Below are 21,842 nucleotides of genomic sequence, written 5' to 3'. Positions count from 1 at the left end.
ATGGAGGGTGCAGAAGCAGGTGGATGTGATTGAGTTGATTTGGCAGTCCATGTTGAGTTTGGAGTGCAGGATGATTCTGAGGTTGCGGGCTTGGTTTCTTGGGGGTGGGCGGGCTTCTGCGGGTGAGGGGCCACCAGGAGTCTTTCCACGCGTCGGGTTGAGGGCCCATGATGAGTACTTCAGTTTTGTCTGCGTTGAGTTGTAGGCAGCTGCATTTTATCCAGTTGGTGACTGCTCCCATGCTTTCGCAGAAGTTGTGTCTGGCTGTGTTGGGTTCGTTGGATAGGGAGAGGATGAGTTGGGTGTCGTCAGCGTAGGAGACGATGTTGAGTCCATAGTTTCTGACGATGGCGGATAGCGGGGCCATGTAGATGTTAGACAGCATGAGGCTGAGGGAGGATCCCTGGTGAGCTCCGCAGTTGGTAGGTGTGGGGTCCAAGAGGAAGGGGGGAAGTCTTACTCGCTGAGTTCTGCCAGAGAAGAAAGGTCGGATCCAGTCGAGGGCCTTGTCTCTGATGCTGGCCTTGTGAAGTTTGCGTATCAGGGTGTGGTGGGAGACTGTGTCGAAGGCCGCCGAGAGGTCAAGGAGGATGAGGGCCGCAACCTCTCCCTTGTCCAGCAGGACGCAGATGTCATCCGCTGCGGCTTGGAGGGCTGTTTCGGTGTTGTGTTTTTTTCTAAAGCCAGATTGGGAGGCGTCGAGGATATTGTGGTCTTTGATGAAAGTGGTGAGTTGGCTGTTGATGGCTTTCTCAATGACTTTCGCTGGAAAAGGGAGCAGAGAGACGGGCCTGAAGTTCTTTAGTTCGGTGGGGTCCGCTGAGGGTTTCTTGAGGAGAGGGTTGCTCTCAACATGTTTCCAGTCATCAGGGAAGGAGGCGTCTGCTAGGGAGCGGTTGATGGTGAGGCAGAGCTTGGGGCGATGGTTTCAGCTGCTCTGTTGAAGACGTGGTGGGGCATGGGTCCGTGGGGGCCCCAGAGTGTATGGTCCTCATTGTCTTCAGTGTAACTTACTTGGTAAGGGGGGTCCAGTTGGTGATCGTTGTTTTTTTGGCATCGGGTTCCGGTGGAGGGGGGTCTGCACGTAGGTTGTCCTTGCTGAAGTTGGCGTAGATGGTCTTGATTTTGTGGTGGAAGTATATGTTGAGTTTGTTGCAGAGATCTTGTGAGGATGGGATGTACGTTGCTTCGCTGTTGGGTTGGGCGAACTCCTTGATGATGCTGAAGAGTTCCTTGCTGTTGCGTGCATGTGAGGAGATTCTTTCTTGTATCTTGTGATCTTGGATTGTGATCTGATTAAGGAATAGTTTCTTACCTGTAACTCCAGTTCTCTCTCAGGGGAATTTCCATTATAGCCATAAGCACTAAATAGTCCCACCCTCGTGCGGGGACCCCAAAGACTTCTTCATAATATAGCCCCTTAAATGGAGATGTTCGCCTTTCTTCTGTAAGGGCTGTAGAGTCACTTAAGAGAGAAAATTATTGTGCAGCCTATAGGGATAGGCTACAATGGCCCAAATCTTTATCTTTGATTCAAAAAGGGGCCAAGAGATTATATATGTCTCTAGTTTGATGGTGTATTAGTAAAAACAGCATAAATGTCTTTCACAAACCCTTTTTGGAGTAACAGAGAGATGAAGCTACCCAGTACAGTGTAACCCCATGGGCTGCCATTATATGAGTGAAAATAAAGTCTGTGCATTTAAGAAGCCAGAGACCACGAGTATCCCATTGTGCAGAGCAGGTGACAGTTGCTTCAGTTCTCTTTTAACATGATGTGTGTGTGTGTAATGACACTTTAGACACTTATGACTATACTGGAAATTCCTCTACGAGAGAACTAAAGTTACAGGTAAAAAACTATTCCTTTTCTCGTATTGGATTTCCATTTATGCTCATAAGCATTGAAAAGAGTAGCAAGCCCATCGCTTCCTGGGGCAGTGGAGAGGACAAAAAACAATGCAATTTTAAGCAAACAGATTCCTAAGGGAGGCCTGACCTACCTGAGTGTCTGCTTTGGCATCTGAATCTAAGCAGTAGTGCTTCGTAAATGTATGGACAGATCCCAAAGGGGCTTCTTTGCAAGTTTCTTGGATAAGAATATTTCTTAATGAAGCAGCTGTAGCCACTTTAGACCAAGTGGAGTGTGCTTTAGGCTTAGCTGATAGTGTTTTATTAGCATTTTGATAACATAGGAGTCCACTGGAAAATGGGCTGTTTAGAGGCGGCCAAACTCTTATGGACTGGACCTTAGTTGATAAATAGTTGGGTTGACCTATGAAAGTCTCATGTCTTATCTAGATAAAAATTTAAAACTCTTCTTACATCCGGGGAATGGAGAAATCTTTCTGCTGGAGTAGAGGGAGTCTGGAAAAATGTTGGAAGAGATATAGGCCCTCATTATGAACTTGGTGGCAATCACCGCCGACCGCTGTGCTGACGATGAACTAAAGACCGCCAGTGGTGTTGAACTGCATACTGCCGGATAATGATGCCAAAAAGACAAACCTCCCAAAATCTTGTAACCTCCACCCACCTCCAGGGCCAACGATAGTGGAAAAGCAGTACACCTCTCCCCGCCGGAGCTATGCAGACAAATCCCTGCCCACCAAATAATGATGCACAAATCGGCTCGGCGGACAGTGAATGTCGAACGACCATTGGAGGTACGGACCGCCACGGCCAGCAATGGGACCTGCCAACAACAAATGCACACATTGGCTAGTTAAAAAACACACACCTGACACACATACACAACACTTTACAGCATACACACCCCACAATCCTTTGCAACGCCAATAGCACAACAGTTATTGACACCACAACATGCATACACTGAACTAACCATCACACAAGTCACACACACAAAAACACCACCAAAACCAATACATTGCACACCCACCATCACAAGCCACACACCCAACCACACAACAGCACCCTCACCAACACACCTACAACACACCACCCACAACACCCACCAGGGCACCCCGCTTCACAGACAGGGAGTTAAGGACCATGGTGGACAAAATACTCAGGGTCAAGCCACACCTATTCGGGGCTCAGGTGCAGCAGACACCCTTGGTCAGGAAGATGGAGCTATGGCAGAGGATCGTCAACAAGGTCAACGCCGTGGGAAACCATCCACGCACAAGGGATGACATCAAGAGGAGATGGAACAACCTGTGCGGGATGGTGTGTTCCATGGCATCCAGGCACAACATCGCCATACAGAAGTCTGGTGGTGGCCCCTGCCTCCTCCCCCCAAATACACCGACTGGGAAGAGAAGGTCCTGGCTATCCCACACCCGGAGGGCCTCACTGGACTCACTGGAGGACTGGACTCGGGTAAGTCAACTACAATACCTTAACAGTCACCACACCTGTAATGCATGTATTACCCCCATCCCTCACACTACCACCATGCCCCCTTCCCCTACCCAGCCCACAACACCCATACACTCATATCCATGTCACCTGCATGCCCACAATCCCCCATACAAATCACCATCCAGCCCCCTGTGCACAGTCACCGACCCATGCATGTAATGTCAGGAGCACTACAACACCCACAATACACCCCCTCCTCAATAAATGCATCAAAATGAACACAAAGGTACCCTGCATGCCACCACATGGGAATTCAGCCACCAATTACTGCTGACCAGTTCTGCAATTGAAAAGAAAGTGCTGGACACCCACTTCCGTATTCTCTCACACACAGGCACCACCACCCATGCCACCCGGATGGAGACATCAAGGAGTGCCAATCCTCCACCTGAAGACAAAAGCCCCACACAGGAGAGTGCTGAGGGATGTCTGGACACAGAGGAAATCCCTGGCCTATCCCACACCCCTGGATAGTCACCCTCCAGAAGCCCCACCCAGGACACCACTGACAACCCTGCCACTCAGCCACAATCAACATCTCTGGCCCAACGCACCCACACCAGTGTCTCTAGGCCCCTTCCACTAGCCAGGACACTTCCCTGCCAACTACATCTGAAGCAGCTACTGGACTGGTGGCACTGCCAGAGGACTCACAGGACCACCAGCACCCCTTCCCCTGCAGCCCAGTTTCCCCCTCAGACCCAGACATCCCACTGAAACACCAGCCAAGACCAAGCCCACCGCCAGGAAGTGACTCTGCCCTGAACAGTCTCCCTCGATTATCACTGAGCTACCTTGTTGACATGCCACTGCCATCTCATCATCTTCCAATGTCCACATGGACTATAACCCTGTGCTACCAACAGCTGAGCAAATGTACCTGAGTATGTTGTTCACCATGTGCCCACTCCCTTCCACTGTCCCATCACTCATGGATGTTTTGACTTTGAATAAATACACTTGTGCACTCAAAATATCAGTCCTTAATCAATATGAGCAATCAATTGTGAATGTGAATGCATTAGCCAGTTACCATCATAATGCCGCTTTTATTGCAGGAGGGGGTCTAACAGACTGTAGTGTCTGAAGTATGGCTCACTGTACATTCCATAGCGTTAACTCACATCTGCCACTTCAGTCATGAGTTTGCTATATCACTGGTAAGGGACACCACAGCACTTACTACATGAGTCACTCTGAAGCAATGCAGTGAAGCCATCAGCATCATAGGAAAAGTACCTGAGAGTCACTGGAAGTATAGCTGGATTAGCTGGGTCCTGGAGTTGATGTCTTCCCCCTCTTCTTCACCATCACTGTCATCCCTCCTCTGAGATGACAGGGCTGGTTGGACAGCATCCTCCTCTTTCAGAAGTGGGATAGCTTTCCTCACAGCCAAGATGTGCAGCATGCAGCAGGCCACCACTATCTTTCACACCTTGTCAGGGACATAGCACAGGGATCCTCCAGAGAGATGCAGGCAACAAAATCTTGCCTTCAGGAGTCCTATGGTCTGCTCAATCACCCTCCTAGTTCGACCATGTGCCTCATTATAATGCGTTTCTGCTTCTGTCCTGGGATTCCTCACAGGTGTCCGGAGCCATTGCATGTTTGGGTAGCCAGAATCCCCTGCAAATGTGGGCGAAAGAGGGTTGAAACACACACTATCTACTTGCATACAGCCTGCCTGTCAGCTATGTAACTGATCCAGTGTCATGAACACTCACCTATGAGCCAAGCTCTGTCCCCCTGTAGTTGTCCCATTATGTGTGGCACAACGCTGTTTCTCAGGACAAATGAATCATGGACTGATCCTAGGAACCTTGCATTGACATGTGAAATGTACTGATCAGCAGTACACACCAATTGGACATTCATGGAGTGATAGTTTTTACGATTCCGAAACACCTGTTCATTTACTCTTGGGGGTATGAGGGCTATGTGGGTACCATCAATGGCACCTATCACATGGGAGATATTTGCAAAGGCATAGAATCCTGATTTGATGGCGGTGAAATCAGCCCTTTGGGGAAACTGGAAATAACTTTGCAGGTGTTGAACGAATGCATTCAGGAAATTTGACAGGATGTGGCTGAACATGGCTGAGACACCCCTGCAGCCATGCCCACTGAAATTGGAATGAGCCTGTGGCCAAAAAATGGAGCACAGATAGTACCTGCACAGGTATGGCATGGTGATTCCTATTAGCTGGCTTCAGAACAGGCACAATTTTTGCACAGAGTTAAAGGATTGTAGCTCGATTCAGGCAGTAATTTATGATGATGTGAGGTTCCTCCATGGTGGCCAGATCTACCAGGGGTCTGTAAACAGATGGGGCTCTCCCTCGCCACATGGGTTTGTACCTATAGTGGAGGAAGGAAGACACATTGAGTTGGGACATATACTTGCATCACATGGTGACAGAATTCATGTTTTACATGCTACAGAAATGTACTGCACACAGACACAAAGAAGGAGGTAATCCTGTCAGGCTAATGTGTGGTGAGGTGTCTCAGTCATAATGGCATCACAGTGTAAACACACTTCCCACCATGATTACATGTGGAGGACCAGTAGTCGCAAAGGGGAGAGGGAATGGAGCCATGAATCAGGCCCCAGGCCAGGCTATGGAGGCATGGTGGATGCAAAATGGCAGCCTCCTGCCATACCGGTAGTGTAGTGTGAAAGTGACTTCATTCCGCTGGCGTTACTCGTCATGGCGGTAGGCGGTGTTCACTGCCATGCATCTGATCATTGGATAACATGGCTGTCAATGGGGAAGCTGGGCCAATTATGATCCCCACCAGCGGTGACGGTGGACACCGCTGTGGTATCTACAGCCATTTTGATAGGCCTTTGACACTTGACTCCTACACTACGAGAAGGGAAGAACTCCACTGCGTGTGCTGCTGTGTCCTTACTCTGGTCCCTGAGATGGCACGTGTTACACAGGAACGGGCCTCAGCCTTCACCACAGAGAAACTGGAGAAACTGGTGGACGGGGTCCTGCCCCTGTATGCCACGCTGTATGGACGACCAGAGGAGCAGGTGAGTTGCTAATTGTCCTCCTTAGATGTGTGTGAATGTGGCCGATGCCTGTATGCGTTTTTGTTTGCTGTGGGAATGCCCACCCGTAGTGTGTCTGGCAGTTTTTGGCTTGGAAATTGTCTTTATGTATGTCTTCATGGGCCATGTCAGGTTGAACGGGCATGGCATTTGTGTATGGGGTACCCATACTGACATCTGTTTCTTTACTCTGTGTGTCCTATGCAGGTCGGTGCCCATCAGAAGAGGGGACTGGGGTAAGCCATCACCAAGGAAGTGCAGACCCTGGGGGACTACAACCGGGCAGAGCACCTACTGCAGGAAGTGGTGGGAGGACCTGTGGCGCTGGGTCAGGAAGACCGGAGAAGGCCAGCTGGGGAAGGCCTCCCAAAGAGGGAGGGGTGCCCGTCGGACCCTGACCCCCCATAATGGCCCGCATTCTGGCGGTGACCAATCCGGATTTGGAAACGTGCTTGAAGGCAGCACAGCAGCCACAAGGGGGTGAGTACCAACACTGTTGTGATGCCACTATGATGAGTGTAGATAGGTGCTAAGGGGTGCATGCATAGAAGTGCCAGGCACATAGACAGATGTGTCCCTGCAGTCCTGCCCCCCTCCACGTCCGTGGAATATTGTCCTAGGTAGTTTTGGCTGGGTCTGTAGGCCTGTGAGGGGTCCCCTGTGTGGGCCATTGTATTCAGTGTATCCTCGTGGACTTACAGATGTGTTGGCTTGGCATTGTCTCTCATTTGTTCACTTTACAAAGTGTATCAGAGTAGTGGGGCAGGATGGGAATGTCGTGTAATGTGGGGTCATGCCTACCAGTCAGGGGCACATTCATAACGTGTTGTGTCTGCTGAGGGTTAGTGCCTGAGCTGGGGGAGTGTATGTGTCCTAACATATACATATTTCCTGGAATTGACATACTTTTTTCTTGTTTTGTCCCCCCCTGTGCCCTTGTGTCCTTGTGTACATTAACATCATCTGGGGAGAGAGCTGAGGCACCAGCCGAATGGGAATGCTGCACACAGGACCCATGTGGCAGAGTCTACCGACGCCAAGGGGACCAGTGGGTTGGAGGGTGAGGGAAGTACCACGGGGGAGACAACTACCACTGGAGGTAGTGACTCCGATACCTCCTCTGATGGCAGCTTCTTGGTGGTGGCGGACCCTACTGGGCCCACCCATTCTTTGCCATCTTCCGTCACCCCTCATACCATCACCGCCCTCCCAGTAGCTCCCCAACAAGTTGCCCGTGCCCGCTCACCCAAGAGGGTGGGCGTCTCCTGGCCCCAGGCACACCATCCCCTGCCCCAGTCAGATATGCTGAACTCATGGAGGAGGCTATTGACCTCCTGAGAACCATCTCTGAAGGGCAGACAACCATCGTGAATGCCATCCAGGGGCTAACATCCCAGACGCAGCAATGCAATGCATACCTGGAAGGCATTCACAGTGCCATGTCTGGCCTACAGAGATCTTTTCAGGCTCTGGCCTCCTCTTTGATGGCAGCCAGTGTCCCTGGTCTTTCCGTCCCCCCTCCCAACAACTTTACCCCTTCCAGCAACCCACTCCCTTCACCCATCCCAACTACACATGCAGACAGCCATGCACCCAGATCAACACACAGGAAGCACACAGAGAAACACAAGCACCACACTTCCCACCACAGGCAGGCACACACCTAACATACCAAAGCACACACATAACATCTACCTCCCCCACTGTGTCAACCTCCCCCGCCTCCCTGTCTGTCACCTCACCATGCACAACCCCATGCACTGCACCCTCAGTCACTGCTGGTGCCCCCATTCTTGCAGTCACCACAACAGATAACATCCAGTCATGCACCCCAGACACCACACCTTCACTCACCACAACTACATTCACAGACACTTGCAGCACACTCACCAGACCTGCAGACACCCACACAACATAATATACACTGGCAGTATGTCTTCTCCCATTGTGCCCACTCCCCCTCCTCCCAAAACACTCAAACGCTCACACTCATCCACACCACACACATCCACCATACATAAGGAGACTAAACAGGCACCTGTATCCATGTCCAGCACACCTACACCTCATACCACCACTCCCTCAACCTCCACTCCCAGTCCTGGCTCCAAAGCCCCTCCAACTGCACCTAAGAAGCTTTTCCTGTCCTGTGTTGACCTGTTTGAACCCACTGCCCCACCCTGTCTTGTCCTTAAACGTTCCCATGCCCTTGCCCAGTCTACTACTTTCTCTTCAAAGTCCTCAACAATCCGCTCTTCCCATTCCCGAGCCCCTTCCCCAGGGAGGAAGAAGCCTCGTGTTGCCCCAGGTCCCTCTGCCACCCCCGGTCCAGGCCCACTGCCCCTCCTTCCAAGGGCAAACCCAAACCCTCTCCACCTCCACCTCCTGAACCTAAGCCCAAGAACCCCCCCTTCAAAACATGACTCACCACCCCCTGCCCCTGATCCCTCAGGTGCCTGGCTGCCCCATAGAAGCCCCTTCTCAGTGGAGTTTCCTTTGCCATCATAGGAGTCAAGTGTAGCCTATGTTTGCCCCTCCAGGACTTGTACATATGGACTGGCCTATGGCCTTGTTTGTACATTTGTTTTTAATCCAGTTGAAGTAAATTGTACTGCCCAGCACTCCTGTTGGCACAATATTGAGCCGTTGTGCAGCGTTTCAATGTGGAGGTGTGGTGTGCACAGGTGTGTGCATTGGTGCAGGTATTTGTTGGCTTATGTCTGGTAAGTACATCTTGTTATGGTATGTATGGCTTGGGATGGTGGGAGGGGTTGGGAGTGGGTTGCGGTCTGGGTGGGTGTGTAACTGTGCCCTTTCCTCCCATGTCTACTAGGCTGCGGTACTTACCATTGTCGTCGGTCATGGTCATCGAGAAATATGTCAAGGAGAAGCATCAGGATTATTTCCAACTCTCACTCCATGTCGGTGTCGGTGTGTTCTGTGTGCCTCTGGTGAGTGTTTTCCTTTATATGGGTTGTTTCCGCCAAGCTTTGCGTGGCGGTGGTTCCCGCCCCGGAACTGATGGCAGTGTGGTGTTTTATTATTTGGTGGGCGGCTAGGGCCTTCCCGCTGGGCTGAGGATGGCCTCCCCCATTGTCGGCGGGACTACCAAAATGGCGGTGGGTGGATGGCCCACTGCCTGCTTCTCATGTGGTTCATTATTTGGCTGTCCGGACCGCCAGCATGTTGGCGGTAGTTACCGCCACCACCGGCAGTGTGGTGTTTACCGCCATGTTCAGAATGACCACCATAGTCTGATTAACGTGAAAATCCAAAATAACCTTAGGGAGGAACTTCGGATGAATTCTCATAACCACTTTGTTGGAGTGGGAGACTGTATATGGTTCATGAGAACAGAGCGCCTGGATTTTGCTAACACTGCGAGCTGATGTTATTGCTACAAGAAAAGCTATTTTCCCGGAAAGGTGTTGCAGGGATGCTTTGTGAATAGGCTCAAAAGGATCATGTATTAGACAAGAGAGTACAATATTTAGCTCCCGGGTAGGAGACAGACACCTAAAGGGAGGGAAAACCTTTTTGAAACCTTCTAGAAAATCCTCGATGACTGGGATTTTGAAAAAAAGAGGTTTGTGAAGGACTTTTCTGTAAGCAGTAAGGGCTGCCAGGTGAATCTTTATGGATGAGTATTGCAAGCCAGATGTTGCCAGACGGTGTAAGTATGGCAGCACAACATCCTTCTGGCAAGGAGTGGAGTCCACTTTCTTGGAGGAACACCACATGCGGAATCTTTTCCATTTGAAGGCATATGCGGTACGGGTGGAAGGCCGCTTAGCCTCTTTGAGGATGTCTATGCATTCCTTTGACAGATTCAATTGTCCATACCGTGCTATCTCAGGAGCCATGCCACCAAACTCAAGGAGGAGAGATTGGGGTGTAGTATCTGACCTTCGAACTTTGTCAGGTGGCCTATCCTGCATGGCAGCCTGAGATGTTGACGGATGCACCGGTGAAGGAGGTACGTGAACCACCACTGACGTGGCCACTCTGGGGTTATTAAGAAGTTCTTGGTTCTCGAGTAAGACACCTTGATGAGAACTGCTGGTGTTAGGGGAATTGGTAGAAAGGCGTAAAGAAATCTGCTGGACCAGTTGATCCATAAGACATTTCCCATTGTCCCTGGTTGGTAGTACCTTGAGGTGAAGCATCAGCATGTTTTGTTTTCTGTGGTGGCAAACAAGTCGATAGAAGGTGTGCCCCACAGGTGAAATAAGTTGTAAACATCATCGTCGTGCAGGAACCACTCATGATTTTCTTACAGAATCCTGCTGAGAGAGTCTGCTTGAGCATTTTGCACACCTGGAAGATGTGCAGCGGTGATTGCTAGATACTTTCATACTGGCCAGGCTTCGTGTGATAGAGGTCTGGCCTTCGTCCCTCCCTGCTTGTTGAGGTAGTACATTGTGGTCGTATTGTCCTTCTGGACAAGCAGGAAGTTGGATTTGAACAACAGGTGAAAGGCTTTTAGCGCTATATGGACTGCGCGTAAATCCAGAAGGTTGATATGGTATGTGGACTTCCTCTTTGACCATGTGCACTGAATTTGGAGGTGGTCCATATGAGCTCCCTAGCCTAGTAGTGAGACGTCCGTCACTATTGTTTGAGGAGGAACCTCCTGATGAAAAGACATACCCCGAAGCAGGTTGTTTGGGGAGCACCACCATTTCAGTGACAGCTTTGCATGACGAGATAGTGTTATCCTGTCCTCCCAATTCCCCGTCAGCTGGTCCCACTGGTCCTCTAGACATTCCTGTAAAGGTCTCATGTGGAGACGACCATTTTGTGTGAGTAAGATGCAAGATGCCATTGAGCGTAGGAGAGAGGATATTGTTCTCACTGTTGGGCAGCAAGCTATCATGAGAGAGTGACAATTCCGAAAGATTGATAAACATCTCTCCTCCGAAGGATACACGCTTTCCTGCAATTTGTCGATGGTCACTCCCAGGTAGTGCAATGTGTGAACTGGAACTGGATTTGACTTACTGAGGTTTACCTGGAGGCCTAATCTTTAGAGAAGACTACAAGTCCAGTTGAAGTGAAAGTGAGCTTCTTGAGATGTGGATGCCTTGATCAGCCAACCGTCTATGTAGGGGTAGATTAATATTTTGTGCCTCCTCAGATGGACAGACACCACTGCCATCCACTTTGAGAATGTTCTGTGTGCTGACTTGAGACTAAACGGAAGGACTTTGTACTCGTAGTGGTCTTGACCTACTATGAACTTGTGATACTTTCTGGCAATTGGAACATGAAAATATGCGTCTTGAAGGTTGATGGAATAGAGCCAAACCCCTCGTGTAACTGGGGATAAATTTGGTGTAATGACAGCATCCAGAACTTTTCTTGCCGAACCCACTTGTTAGCTGATTTGAGGTATGAATTCGTTCTTGCCTCTCTTTTTCACCAGGAAGTACCTGGAGTAAATGCCTGTTTGTTCCTCGTTGGTGATGAGGGACAGGTTCCACCATTTGTTTTTGAAAGAGGATGATGAGCTCTGACCCTCATAGAGGGAAAGCTGGACGGTCTCTGAGGGTTGGATGGTGGAGGACTGGTGAATCTGAAACAATATCCAGTTTGCACAGTATTCAGAACCCAGGAGTCTTTTGTTATTTTTTGCCACTCTGCCAAATGTGATGATATGCCTACCACCACTGGAGTGGGTAACAGAAGAGGGGGAAGTAATGACTCAAGGTTTAGAAGTGGATGATTGTTTTCCACGTTGAGTGGTCTGCTGTGTGGATCTACCCCAGGCTTGTTTCCTCTGGTACTGGTGGTAAAGGTGCTGTTACTTTTGCTGGGAGCCACTTTGGTGCTGTCCCCACTGATGAGTTTGAACCCTCTGGGTATAGTACCTCCTATGGTAGGGTTGGAAAGATTTACATTGATCTCTGGATTTTTCCAGGCTGGCAGCTTTCAAGGTCTCCATCTCAGCCTTCATCCCTGTCATCTCATCATCAGTATGATTTCCTAAAAGAGTTGTGCCAGAGAATGGAAGATTTAAAATCTGCTGAGCCTCTGGTTTTAGAGAGGTAGGACAAAGCCATGCACGTCTTTGGAGAGCGACCCCATGGCAGTATTTGTGTGCTGCAAGGAGTGAGGAGTCAGCCGCGGCACTAATTATCTGGTTTGATACAAGCAAACCCTCATTAAGGATTTCCAGGCATACCTCTCTTTTATCTCTTGGGAGATGGTCCACTTTTTGTTACCTTGGAGCCCCATAATGCCTTGTGATACCTGCCTAACAGGGCCATAGCGCTTGCAGCCTTCATTGAGAGTGCTGCTGTAGTGCAGATTTTTAACCCAAATGAGTCGATTTTTTGGCTTTCTTTATCAGGAGGTACTGTGGAAGTAGGAGTAGTAGCATGTTGTTTTTTGGCTGCCACTACTGTGACCGAATCAGTGTTAGATCTGTGTCATTGAAAGCCAGATCTTGTTCTGGAGGGCAGTACTTCTTCTGAAGCCTGGAAGGGGCTGGCTTGACCGAGGCTGGCATTAAAAACAAGGCTGGCTCTAACAAGCCTGGTACTAAGTGTAACAGAGGTCTGGATGTGTTGTAAGGTCTCAAAGATGACTGAAGTCGGCGGTGATGGAGTCTACATCAGGATATTTAATTTTGCAGCTCCTCTCACCAGGATGACTTGAAATGCAGTAATGTCACCCACAGGTGATATACGTAGCGGTGGGGAGTCTGACAATGTCGGAGAGTAGTGGAGGAAGAGGTGTCAAGGGTGTGCCTTGAACAATTTCTCCTGGAACAGTGGCGATGACGCGAATGCGTAGTTGAACGAGATGAGCATCTTGGACTGTGGTGATGTCTGGAACAATGGCGGGATCTAGAACAAGTTGTGAACCTCTGAACTACTGGTGCTGGAGGAGGAGGCACACTTGAAGGTGGTGGAGGAGGCGGAGTCAGTTGAGGAGATGGTCCTGGCATCGGAGAGCCATGTGCTGCTGTTTAGGGGGAGTACGTTCTTGAATACTCAAGGTCTGGAGAAGTATAGATGCGCCTTCTCTTCCGTCTTACCTCCTGGAGTCTTGAGGAGGCTGTAAAGCTCCTTAACGTGGAACGTTCTCTCTGCTTCGATGTCGCCCTGCTTGTTGAAGGTGATAAATACCGACGCCTCAACGGCCGGTATCGATCTTGACGTCGATATTCTAGGGTGTCTTGAGGGTGACCTGGTTGACTACCTGTGTCACAGTGGCATCGGACTCCACGTCGATATAGGTCTTGTTGGTCTCGGCGTCGATGTCCCATGTCTTGATGGCGAATGATGTTATTTTCTCAACAGCGAGTCATGGATGGGCGGTGAACATGTAGGGGCCGTACCACTCCTCGACGTCGATCAGGACCTTCACCGTTTTCCAGCTGTTTTTTTGTCTGGGACGCTCACCAGATACAGATGAAAGAACTCTGGTAGAGGTATTAGCCTCTCCTCACTCTGAGGTCCCTAAGACAGACTGCACCTAGTGTCTTCTCCCTCCCCTGTTCTATGGAGGTGAATCTTTTCTGTCTTTGAGGGTGCGTCCGGAGAAGGTACTGCAATGTTGACACGATGAAGGAACATGTGTGTCTGGTAGACAGAGAATGCACACCTTGAGAGGGTCTGTCTTGGCCTTCTCCCACAGAATGGACAATTATCAATAAGAGAAGGCATTTTTCAGCTAAAAAACCTTTACGTTCTGTCAGGAAAAGAAAGAAAATACTTGGTAAAGACCGAAAACGTTGAATACAACAGATGTCACAGAATTACAGAATTAATATTTGAGGAAAAAAGCCAAATTTTGGTCGTGCTCAATGCTCCAGGGTCCTGTCAGCAGGAGCCGGAAAAAAGAACTGAAGCAAAGGCAAAGACTCTATTTTCACTCATTAATGGCACGCTAGGGCTATACACTGTCATGGGTTGCTTCATCTCTCTGTTACTGCAAAAAAGAGTTTGTGAAAGACATTTATGTTGTTTTTAATAAAACCACCATCAAATTAGATACATATACAATCTTCTGGCCCCTTTTTGAATTAAAGATGAAGATTTGGGCCATTGTAGTCTATATCCCTATAGGCTGCACAATACTTTTCTCTCTTAAATGACTCTGCATGCCTTCCAGAAGAAAGGCAAACATCTCCACTTAAGAGGATATATTATGAGGAAGGGGTGAGGGGACACCGCACATAGGGACTATTCAGTGCTTATGACTATAAATGGAAATCCCCTGTGAGAGAAGTACTCGTTTGTCTAACCAAGAGTTGGGTTTCCATAAGGTATGAGGTGCATCAGTTTGGGCAATGATAGTAATTTGTAATACTGGGACCATGACAGAGCTGGCAAATGCCATGTTTTGGGGGTGGGAGTGCTTGGTAGATGAGGAAAATGGGCTTGAGAATGTTGAAGATAGTGAGCAGCAAACAAGTAATGATTCACATTCTAAAACTGAGCATTCTTCAATGCTGGAGGCTGGTGAAGTGATTTGAAAGTCATTGTTAGACCCTCCTTTTCAGTGTTGGATTGCTATAGTCTGCCAGGTATCAATAAGTGACAGCCTCATAACAGCATAGTTTTAAGGTTATATCCAAACCTGTTTTTCCAAGATTTCCAAGTGGTGATGTGTTAGCTAGTCACAGAGGTGTAACTAAACTTGAGGGGGCACCCTGCAAACTACCTTGAGGGGGCCCCCCCTCCTGCCTGGACCCAGTCAGAGGCCTGTCGCCCGTGCACACTGTACTGTGCAGAGGGAGCACTCTAGAGCTCAGGGTACCCCGCACCACGGGGGCCACAGGGGCCTTTGTTATGCAACTGGCTGGTCATACATATGTATTCTGTATTTGCTTAGTGTTGGAAGTATTTATAGGATAGTTGGTTTGAGAGAAGAATACACCTTGGTCCCTTGGTATATTCACCGTAAGTTTACAGTAGATTTGATTTTGCATGATCATTCATGTTTTCTTTGTAGAGGACGTTTTTAATATGCATTGTTTCGTAAGCAGTACTTCTTTTTGATCTTTCACACGGGTGTCACGCTGTGATTAGTTTCTTATTAAGGGAGGTTTTTAATCATGCAGTGGGTTTTATTTGGGGTCATACTATTTAGTTTGAATTAGAGGATTAGGAATATTGTTTATGTATGTAGAGTATATAGGCGGCAACGTGTTTATAGTCGCAGGGTATTTGCCCAGTATAAAACATCACTTTGTTATCGAGTGGTTATTAGGTATTGAAAATAAGCATTCTTATGGGACCTTTTTAAATGTTTTACAGTTACCCCTGACGAAGGGATTATTTCCGGAGTGCATTGGGTGCATAAGATTAAGGATGAAATCTGTACAGTTACAAATTGAAGCTTTGTACAGCGTTTTTAGGTCGAGCGCACAAGCTCGCTGACCTGATGTAATCTATCTGTGGGCTTTTAACCACGCTCAGCGCACGCCCATCACTATCACTCATTCATGGGCTTGCTTGTGAAAAATCCTTTGTTATTATAGGTAAGTGCTTTAAGTTTGTCCCTACTAGGGGTGATTTTGTTACCACCTTGGTCATTAACCCTGTTAAATGGATGATTGCACGATTGCGAGCAAACTTCTTTCTCCTTTTGTGTCTCTCCTTTGCTCTCATGCTCATGGCGTCCGTGGCGCTTTGAATCGGCTCGCTTATGTCAACAGTTTTACTTTTCATTTTCAATTTAAGTGGCAAGAAAAGTCCAGTTAGGAGCTTACAAAGTTAACAGCTCTAACTCGATCAAACACGGAACCCATTGCATTGCAAATGCTTGTTGTGGACTGTGTTCGATGGAACCATCAAGCCGTAAATAAAACGCAGAAGATTTGAATATCAACATCTCAATTGTAAGTTGAACCGGTTAAAAATGGACAGAAGTGATTGAAGACAAGTTTGTTTTAAAACTGAGAAAAATAAGAATTAAATTGATGACTATGTTATTGGTATTTCATTGGCCTACAGACCCATCTACATGCTGTGCACCTTGAAGACTAGTGACCCCCAGTCACCAGTTTGCGTCACAACATTGCTATAGACTGCCAGGTATCAATAAGGACAGCCTCATAACGGCATAGTTTTAAAATTGTATCCAAACCCGTTTTCAGTTATTAAGAGGATTTCAAGTGGTGATGGGCTAGCTAGTCATGCATAAGTATTCTGTGTTTGCTTAGTGTTCTAGGATTAGTATTATATATAGCATAGCTGGTTTGAAAGAGGAATATACCCTGGCTAGTTAAATAATAATTACTGAAGTTCTTGTTAATGGGGTGGTGTAATACACAATTGTGTTTTTTGTGTCAGTGATTGGGTTGTTGGTGGTTCCTCAGGTGGTTCCTCAAGTGATTCCAGAGTGTGGATGCTTTTGCCAGTTCTACCAAAATCCATAATATTATACCAATACGATATTAGGATTTAGAGTTTATATTGTATAAGAGGTATGAAGGTCTCCGTTATGTTCACTTTTGTTGTTTTATCTTGCCTGTTGGCAGACAGGCGTGAGCAGTTGTTGGGGATGCTGTGAGATTAAATGCTGCAAATATGAAGCAGTCTGCTGGCTCTTTAGATGGTTTCTCCATTGATAGCTGAAATGTTGGATGCCAAGATGATATTGGCAAATTGTCTTGAAAGAGTAGGCCCCTAAGGACCTCATTTGCATCTCATCTTCCTTGAGACTTCATCTCCATCTCCATTCTAGCACCCCCCTCACTTCCACACCCAACATCGTCACTGCAATACCTAAAGGATACAAGATCAGCCACTGAGACTGAATCAACAACCATTATAGACAAGGAATCCATCCAATGCACCACCACATATGACATCACCCCATTACGGCAATCCCCGAAAGATACAAGATCACCCACCAAGACTGCATCAAAAACCATCATACACAAGGAATCCATCCAATGCACCACCACAAATGGCGACATCACCCCAGCCATGGAACACCTCAACTTCTGACAGCAAAATCACCATCAGGGACACCCTCTCCTACTGTCCTCCAGGACCTTGACAAGCCTTCGGCAACTTCATCAATGTCTTCATTGCCCCCCTCTCCATAAACTCCAAAAGTTACTGTAGCCGGCTATCCGGCGATGCAGCTCCCATGTCGGAATGGCGATGTTCGCGCGGCCGCGCAAACATCGTCTCTGGTTGCCTTGACGACCGGGAGGCCGGCGTCAGCAACGCCCACCCGGATTTCCGGGCTCAGGAACTTGTTAAAACAGAAGACGGACAAAACGAGGCGCGCAACGGTGACGAGCGAGGACGCTGGACCACGGATCGAGACCCCGAAAAGAACATACAGGAGCAGCCCAGGGCGGAACCAGAGAATCCTGACAGCGTCAAGGACGCGGGAGGCCGGAGAAATGAGGAACCGAGTGAGGACGCGCCAAAACCCTGCCACGTCCCAGGAGGGGCGTGGCTCTCCAAGGTACGGTCCCTTCTGAGGAACAGACAATTGTTTCACCTGGGGAGGGACGATAGGAGGGAGGAGGGCAGAGGAAGGGGTAAGGGAATTGAGGAGGAGGAGGACAAGGGGAACGGGCAGAGAGTCGAGGCACCAGAGAACAATTAAAATAAAAAGACAGCACTGTTGGCAATCAAAACAACACAGAGGGGGTCATTCCGCGGGGACGGAGGAAGCACTGCCAACAGGCTGCCAGTGCTTCAGGGGCAATTCTGACCGCGGAGGTAAAGCCACGGTCAGAAAAGGGGAACCGGCGGTTTCCCGCCGGTTTTCCCCTGCCCCAGAGAATCCTCCACGGCGGCGCTGCAAGCAGCGCCGCCATGGGGATTCCGACCCCCTTCCCGCCAGCCTGTTCCTGGCGGTTTACACCGCCAGGAAGAGGCTGGCAGGAACGGGTGTTGTGGGGCCCCTGGGGGCCCCTGCAGCGCCCATGCCACTGGCATGGGCCCTGCAGGGGCCCCCTAACAGGGCCCCATTCAGATTTTAAGTGTCTGCAAAGCAGACACTGAAAATCACGACGGGTGCCACTGCACCCGTCGCACACCAGCAACTCCGCCGGCTCCATTCGGAGCCGGCTTCATCGTTGCTGGGGCTTTCACGCTGGGCGGGCGGGCGGCCTTTTGGCGGTCGACCGCCCGCCCAGCGGGAAAGTCAGAATGACTGCCGCGGTCATTTGACCGCGGTGCGGTCTTCTGGCGGTCTCCGCCCGGCGGGCGGTGCCCGCCGCCCGCCGGGGTCGGAATGACCCCCAGAAACTGTCGCAATAACAAAAGTCTGATCCATCACCGAGGGTGACTACCCACACATTCTACCACTCATTACTTTCCACATACGCATCCGGGCTCTCTCTCTCTCTCTCTCTCTCTCTCTCTCTCTCTCTACCTTTGTCTCTCTCTCTCTCTCTCCCTCCTTTTTGTCCCTATCGTTCTATGCGCTTCCTGTAGTGAATAGCCACCCGACTTACCTTCCCTTACCTTCTTTTTCGGTACGTCGGGAGACAAAGCCGAGGATCTCCGCCAGTCAAGCAGGGAGCTGTGAAAAGGACAAAGAGAGAATCTGGACTGAGATAACACCAAGATACTGTAACACCAATAATAACTTGTAAATAAACACACCTTACCACTTACCTGAGTCTCTGAGTCCTTCTGTCACCGACCCACGTAACACTTACATTTTCCTCTCGATAAACTCCAACTACATTTTCCCCTGTGACCTCAACTTCCATCATGACAACAACAATGACGTGAACACTACCAATCCCCTCGACAGCATGAACAATATCTGACTCACCCAACTGCACGACGCAGGACACACGCTAGACCTCATCCCTCATCTTCACCTCCAATACTCACATCAGGTACAGCCAACCAAGGAACTCACCTGGACTGACCACTCCATACTACACTTTAACTTCACCATCTCACAGACCTCCACCCCTAGTCTGCGTACGCCCCTTAACCCAGCTGGAGCAAAGTCTCAAAGGACACATGGATCAATGCCCTCAACACCACCCACCCCTTCTCCTCCAACAACCTATACCAGAACTTCAGAAATTTCAAAAACTGGATCACCAACTGGGTTGACAGCATCACTCCTATCGGAAACACCCACAGAAGGTCTAACAAGAGGGCTAGCTGGTCCACTTAAGACCTCAGAACACCTAAATGACACTGTAAACTACTGGAAAAAAGATGGTGCACCAGCAAGGACATGACACACAAGACCACCTTCAAGACACCTTCAAGACATCGCTCAACCTCTACCACAGACAGCTGAGAGGAATGAAAAAAAGGCTTTAGCCTCATACATCGAACCAAGCTCCAATAACAGCAAAGAACTCTTCAATATCATCAAATAATTCTCTACCCATTCAGCTGCAACAAACAACACTATCCCTTCACAGGAACTCTGCAACAACCTTGCAAACCTCTTCCACAGCAAGATCACTAACATCTAATCTACCGAAAATTCAAACCCCAGCCCAAGGCCACTGACTTCTTCAAGCAACACAACTCCGCTACCACCATAGACATCCCACTAACCAAATGGAGCCAGTTCACTCCACAGGACATTGCCTCCATCATGAAGTTGGACAACTCAGGAGCCCAAGCTGACCCATTCCCTCACCACATCTTCTTCCTAGGTGGTCAGAATCAGCCACGTACTCTCCACCTTGTTCCAAACCTCAATTGCCACGCTCACCTTCCCCGAGGACTGGAAACACACAGAAGTCAACACCCTACTAAAGAAACCATTGTCAGACCCCAGCAAACTCAGCAACCACCGACTGATCTCCCCGCTCCTGGCCAAAGTATTAGATAAAAGCCATCAACCAACAACTCTCCTCACATCTGGAATGGACCCTCCTACTTGACTCCTCCCAATCCGGATTCCAAAGCAACAACAGCACAGAGACAGCCCTTATTGCAGCTACTGATGACATCCGAACCCTACTCAACTGAGGAGAGACTGTGACTCTGATTCTCCTAGACCTCTTGGCACCTTACGATATGGTCTCCCACCACACACTCTTTACAAAGCTTCACAAATTAGGCATTCAAGGAGCTGCCCTCAGATGGATCGTCTATTCCCTTAATAGAAGAACACATGTAAGTCTGTCTTCCCCCCTTCACCTCCGAACCCAAGGAAACCATCAGTGGAGTACCCCAAGGATCCTTTCTCAGCCCCACCCTCTTCAACACTTATATGACACCTCTGGCCTGCATCGCCAAAACGCACAAACTCAACATCATATCCTATGCCGACAACCCACAACTCATCCTCAACTGCATGACAGGTGTCGGCAACTGGATGAAGGTCAACTGGGTGAAATCTCAACACGAACAAAGCGAAGGTACTGATTTTTGGAATCAAAAGCTCCTCATGGGACCCATCCTGGTGACCCTCGGAACTTGGACCTATTCCTACCCCCACTCATCACGCTAGGATCCTAGGCTTCATTCTGGACAACAAGCTAACCATGGCGACTTAGGTCAACTCCATCTCTTACTCCTGCTTCTTCATCCTCCGAATGCTTCGCAAGATGTAAAAATGGCTACCCTAAAGCTCCAGACACACCATGACAAAGGCCCTCATCTCCAGCCGATGCAGAGGTTGCTGCTTCTACTACCTAGCAGCAAAGCCATGGAACAAGCTACCCCTTTTTCTAGAGTGATGAAAGTCCCTGAGATCTGGCTATTCAACTAATCCACTGTACCCTGCCAGCGCATGGATACCCTCATGGGTGACAGGGAGCGATCTACAAATCTAATGATTGATTGGGTGTGTAGACCGTACAAATAATAAATCAATGTCCAGCCAAATGCTTGCTTCAATAAGAAAAAAGTAGCATTTTATTTCTAACTCTACACATACAAAGAATACGACATTCACAATGCCCCGAGGTCAGGGCTCTAGTAGTTCTCAGGAAAATCTCTGTGCCATCCTCCTTCATGTATCCTTTTCAGGGCTATTCTCCATTCACCGGTGACTGGATTAGGAAATGTAAACTATTTGACTGTACTCAAGAGTTCACTGTTCACTCTTCAAGATTTCATTCAAAAGTGTCCACAGTGCTGCAGCACCTTCAGCAGTGAATCCCCCTGGGCCTCAAAGACCTGGTTTCAGTTTTACCTGCCCTGGCAGTATGGCAGGGTACAGCAGTGCAAGTGCCTTCTCCTTGGGCGCTCCCTCGTCCAAATCTTGAACAGCTAAGTCGGGCCGCTAGTGATGGATGCAGCAGCAACAGGTGGCAGAGGCTCTTCCTGTCGAGTAGCATTCCCATTGGTTTCCAGTGAACGGAGCTGCTCCCGCTTGGCAGATAGTAAAGATAAGCTCCTCTTCCCCTAACAAATCAGGATGGAGTTTTCCTACTCCTGACTGGAGCTCCTGTGAGGGTGCGATGTCCTCAAAGGTGT

The sequence above is a fragment of the Pleurodeles waltl genome, chromosome 12 (genome assembly GCF_031143425.1).
Source record: "Pleurodeles waltl isolate 20211129_DDA chromosome 12, aPleWal1.hap1.20221129, whole genome shotgun sequence".
Classification (NCBI taxonomy): domain Eukaryota; kingdom Metazoa; phylum Chordata; class Amphibia; order Caudata; family Salamandridae; genus Pleurodeles; species Pleurodeles waltl.
Note: the sequence above shows the minus strand (reverse complement) of the source record.